Source organism: Triticum dicoccoides, chromosome 5B (assembly GCF_002162155.2).
Source record: "Triticum dicoccoides isolate Atlit2015 ecotype Zavitan chromosome 5B, WEW_v2.0, whole genome shotgun sequence".
Taxonomy (NCBI): Eukaryota; Viridiplantae; Streptophyta; class Magnoliopsida; order Poales; family Poaceae; genus Triticum; species Triticum dicoccoides.
In genome coordinates this window covers 548,905,797-548,911,319 of record NC_041389.1, presented here as the reverse complement: position 1 = coordinate 548,911,319, position 5,523 = coordinate 548,905,797, and positions in this window count along the sequence as shown.

Below are 5,523 nucleotides of genomic sequence, written 5' to 3'. Positions count from 1 at the left end.
GCTTTATTTTTTAATTCTTTTTTGCTTTTAGTTTTAGAAAAATTATAAACTTTCTGTTAGTGCCATCAGTTTTCAAATTTGAGAACACTTTTTTGTTGCTTTATTTATTTTATTTTGTTTCTACTTACAACAAAATACTTATTGTTGCTATATTTATATTGTTTCCAGTTTTTTTGTTTTGTTTTCTGCATTATTTATTTTCTTTTGTTTTTTGCTTTATTTTTTTAATTCTTTTTGCTTTTAGGTCAGCAAAATTATAAACTTTCTGTTAGTGCCATTAGTTTTAGAAAAATTATAAACTTTCTATTAGTGCCATTAGTTTTCAAATTTGAATAGTTAAAATTTGAATTCTTTGAAATTTGTGTGAATCACAAGTTTGTGATTAACTTTACTAAAAAAATGAACATAGATGCGCCTATAGATAAAATTCAACCTAAATTCATAATAAATTTCTATGAATTTCAGAGAAATTCACTATGAATTTAAGTCAAATTCCCTGTATAGGGGCATCTATTTTCACTTTGAGAGGAGCTCAACAAGGCAGAGATGGACGGGCTTATAAACCGGTGTGAGCGCCCTTCGGTTGGTGAGGTGGGACTAAACTCTGAGCGCAAATAGGACCAACCCTTTAGTCCCGGTTTGTGGCACAAACCGGGACTAATGGTCATGGGCCAGGGGCGAGGCGCATTGGTCCCGGTTTGTGCGTGGAACCGGGACCAAAAGGTCCAGACGAACCGGGACCAATGGCCCACGTGGCTGCCCTCTTGAGAGTGTTCTTGGTGAGAATATAGATGACAAGGAGCGAACCGGGATTAATGGTATTACGAGGGCCGAACCATAAGACATTAAAGCATTTCAAATGAACTCCGAAAAAGTTGAAAGTTGGCATGGTATCATAATTTCACCCACATAGCATGTGCATGTACAAAACGGACAATGGTATCATACTCGCCTGTTACAAAGTTGGCATGGTATCATCATAATAGTTGCGGGAGAAAGTCTTCACTTTTTCTTCGCTTGTGTCATTTGCTTATTGCGCCGTAACCATGGATAATCTTCATCGTTTATCAGGATGCTTGGGTCAGCCTTGACTTTGAAGGGAGGAATTTGACGAAACTTTTCATAATCTTCAGACATGTCTGTCTTGCCCTCCACTCCCACGATGTCCCTTTTTCTTGAAAGAACTATGCGGCGCTTTGGCTCATCGTATGATGTATTCGCTTCCTTATCTTTTCTTTTTCTCGGTCTCGTAGACATGTCCTTCACATAGATAACCTGTGCCACATCATTGGCTAGGACGAACGGTTCACCAGTGTACCCAAGATTTTTCAGATCCACTGTTGTCATTCTGTACTGTGGGTCTACCTATACCCCGCCTCCTGACAGATTGACCCATTTGCACTTAAACAAAGGGACCTTAAAATCATGTCCGTAGTCAAGTTCCCATATGTCCATGATGACCCACAAGTATAGGGGATCTATCTTAGTCCTTTCGATAAGTAAGAGTGTCGAACCCAACGAGGAGCAGAAGGAAATGATAAGCGTTTTTCAGCAAGGTATTCTCTACAAGTACTGAAATAAGTGGTAACAGATAGTTTTGTGATAAGATAAATTGTAACGAGCAACAAGTAACAAGAGTAAATAAAGTAGAGCAAGGTGGCCCAATCCTTTTTATAGCAAAGGACAAGCCTGGACAAACTCTTATAATAGGAAAAGCGCTCCCGAGGACACATGGGAATATCGTCAAGCTAGTTTTCATCACGCTCATATGATTCAGGTTAGGTACTTTGATAATTTGATATGTGGGTGGACAGGTGCTTGGGTGCTGTTCTTACTTGAACAAGCATCCCACTTATGATTAACCTCTATTGCAAGCATCCGCAACTACAACAAAAGTATTAAGGTAAACCTAACCATAGCATGAAACATATGGATCCAAATCAGCCCCTTATGAAGCAACGCATAAACTAGGGTTTAAGCTTCTGTCACTCTAGCAACCCATCATCTACTTATTACTTCCCAATGCCCTCCTATATGCCCAAATAATGGTGAAGTGTTATGTAGTCGACGTTCACATAACACCACTAGAGGCAAGACAACATACATCTTATCAAAATATCGAACGAATACCAAATTCACATGACTACTAATAGCAAGACTTCTCCCTTGTCGTCAGGAACAAACGTAATTACTCACAAAGCATATTCATGTTCATAATCAGAGGGCTAATAATATGCATAAGGGATCTGAAAATATGATCTTCCACCAAATAAACCAACTAGCATCAACTACAAGGAGTAATCAACACTACTAGCAACCTACTAGCACCAATCCCGGACTTGGAGACAAGAGATGAACTAGGGTTTGGAGATGAGATGGTGCTGGTGAAGATGTTGATGGAGATTGCCCTCTCTCGATGAGAGGAGCGTTGGTGATGACGATGGTCATGATTTCCCCCTCCCGGAGGGAAGTGTCCCCGGCAGAACAGCTCTGCCGGAGCCCTAGATTGGTTCCGCCTCGTGGGGGCGGAGTCTCGTCCCGAAAGGTTGCCTGATGTTTTTTTCTCATCGAAAGACTTCATATAGGAGAAGATGGGTGTCGGAGAGCCACCAGGGGGCCCACGAGGTAGGGGGCGCGTCCCAGGGGGGCGCCCCCCACCCTCGTGAGCAGGGTGTGGGCCCCCTGGCCTTCATCTTTGGCGATGATTTTTATTTATTTATTTTAAGATATTCCGTGGAGTTTTAGGACTTTTGGAGTTGCGCAGAATAGGTCTCCAATATTTGCTCCTTTTCCAGCCCAGAATTCCAGCTGCCGGCATTCTCCCTCTTCATGTAAACCTTGTAAAATAAGAGAGAATAGCCATAAGTATTGTGACATAACGTGAAATAACAACCCTTAATGCAATAAAATTGATATAAAAGCATGATGCAAAATGGATGTATTAGTCCACTATGTAACCATAATATATGTCCTTTCCCCTCTCGGTTGTTGCATCAAAGCGGACACCGCTGTTTTGGTTGGTGCTCTTTTGATCTTCGTCAATCGTGTAAAATGTATTCCCATTTATCTCGTATCCTTTGTAAATCAATATAGTCAAAGATGGTCCCCTGGACAACAAGTACAACTCATCACAAACAGTTTTGTCACCTCTGAGACATGTTTCCAACCAACTTTTGAAAGTCCTGATGTGTTCACATGTAATCCAGTCATCGCACTGCTCCGGGTGTTTGGAGCGCAGACTGTTCTTGTGTTCATCGACATACGGGGTCACCAAGGTAGAGTTCTGTAGAACTGTGTAGTGTGCTTGAGACCAAGAATATCCGTCCCTGCATATTATTGAGTCCCTTCCAAGCGTGCCTTTTCCAGTCAGTCTCCCCTCATACCGTGATTTAAGGAGACCTATCTTCTTAAGGCCAGGAATGAAGTCAACACAAAACCCGATGACATCCTCTATTTGATGGCCCATGGAGATGCTTCCTTCTGGCCTAGCACGGTTACAGACATATTTCTTTAGGACTCCCATGAACCTCTCAAACGGGAACATATTGTGTATAAATACGGGCCCCAGAATGACAATCTCGTCGACTAGATGAACTAGGACGTGTGTCATGATATTGAAGAAGGATGGTGGGAACACCATCTCGAAACTGACAAGACATTGCGCCACATCACTCCTTAGCCTTGGTACGATTTCTGGATCGATCACCTTCTGATATATTGCATTGAGGAATGCACATAGCTTCACAATGGCTAATCGGACGTTTTCCGGTAGAAGCCCCCTCAAGGCAACCGGAAGTAGTTGCATCATAATCACGTGGCAGTCATGAGCCTTTAGGTTCTGGAACTTTTTCTCTGGCATATTTATTATTCCCTTTATATTCGACGAGAAGCCAGTCGGGACCTTCATACTGAGCAGTCATTCAAAGAAGATTTCTTTCTCTTCTTTCGTAAGAGCGTAGCTGGCAGGATCTTCATACTGCTTCGGAGGCATGCCGTCTTTTTCATGCAAACATTGCAGGTCCTCCCGTGCCTCAGGTGTATCTTTTTTCTTTCCATACATGCCCAAGAAGCCTGGCAGGTTCACGCAAAGGTTGTTCATCACGTGCATCACGTCGATTGAAGAGCGGACCTCTAGGTCTTTCGAGTAGGGTAGGTCCCAAAATATAGATTTCTTCTTCCACATGGGCGCGTGTCCCTCAGCGTCATTCGGAACAGCTAGTGTGCCGGGACCCTTTCCAAAGATTACGTGTAAATCATTGACCATAGCAAGTACGTGATCACCGGTATGCATGGTGGGCTTCTTCCGGTGATATGCCTCGCCTTTGAAATGCTTGCCTTTCTTTCGACATTGATGGTTGGTCGGAAGAAATCGACGATGGCCTAGGTACACATTCTTCCTGCATTTGTCCAGGTATATACTTTAAGTGTCATCTAAACAGTGGATGCATGCGTGGTATCCCTTGTTTGTCTGTCCTGAAAGGTTACTGAGAGCGGGCCAATCGTTGATGGTCACGAACAGCAATGCCTTTAGGTTAAATTCCTCCTGTCTGTGCTCATCCCACGTACGTACACCGTTTCCATTCCACAGCTGTAAAAGTTCTTCAACTAATGGCCTTAGGTACACATCAATATCGTTGCCGGGTTGCTTAGGGCCTTGGATGAGAACTGGCATCATAATGAACTTCCGCTTCATGCACATCCAAGGAGGAAGGTTATACATACATAGAGTCACGGGCCAGGTGCTGTGATTGCTGCTCTGCTCCCCGAAAGGATTAATGCCATTCGCGCTTAAAGCAAACCATACGTTCCTTGGGTCCTTTGCAAACTCATTCCAGTACTTTCTCTTGATTTTTCTCCATTGCGACCCGTCAGCGGGTGCTCTCAACTTCCCGTCTTTCTTACGGTCCTCACTGTGCCACGCATCAACTTGGCATGCTCTCCGTTTCTGAATAGACGTTTCAACTGTGGTATTATAGGAGCATACCACATCACCTTCGCAGGAACCCTCTTCCTGGGGGGCTCGCCGTCAACATCACCAGGGTCATCTCGTCTGATCTTATACCGCAATGCACCACATACCGGGCATGCGTTCAGATCCTTGTATGCACCACGGTAGAGGATGCAGTCATTAGGGCATGCATGTATCTTCTGCACCTCCAATCCTAGAGGGCATACGAGCTTCTTTGCTGCGTATGTACTGTCGGGCAATTCGTTATCCTTTGGAAGCTTCTTCTTCAATATTTTCAGTAGCTTCTCAAATCCTTTGTCAGGCACAGCATTCTCTGCCTTCCACTGGAGCAATTCCAGTACGGTACCGAGCTTTGTGTTGCCATCTTCGCAATTGGGGTACAACCCTTTTTTTTTATCCCCGAACATGCGATCGAACTTCAGCTTCTCCTTTTGACTTTCGCATTGCGTCCTTACATCGACAATGACCCGGCGGAGATCATCATCATCGGGCACATCGTTTGGTTCCTCTTGATCTTCAGCAGCTTCACCCGTTGCAGCATCATTGGGCACATC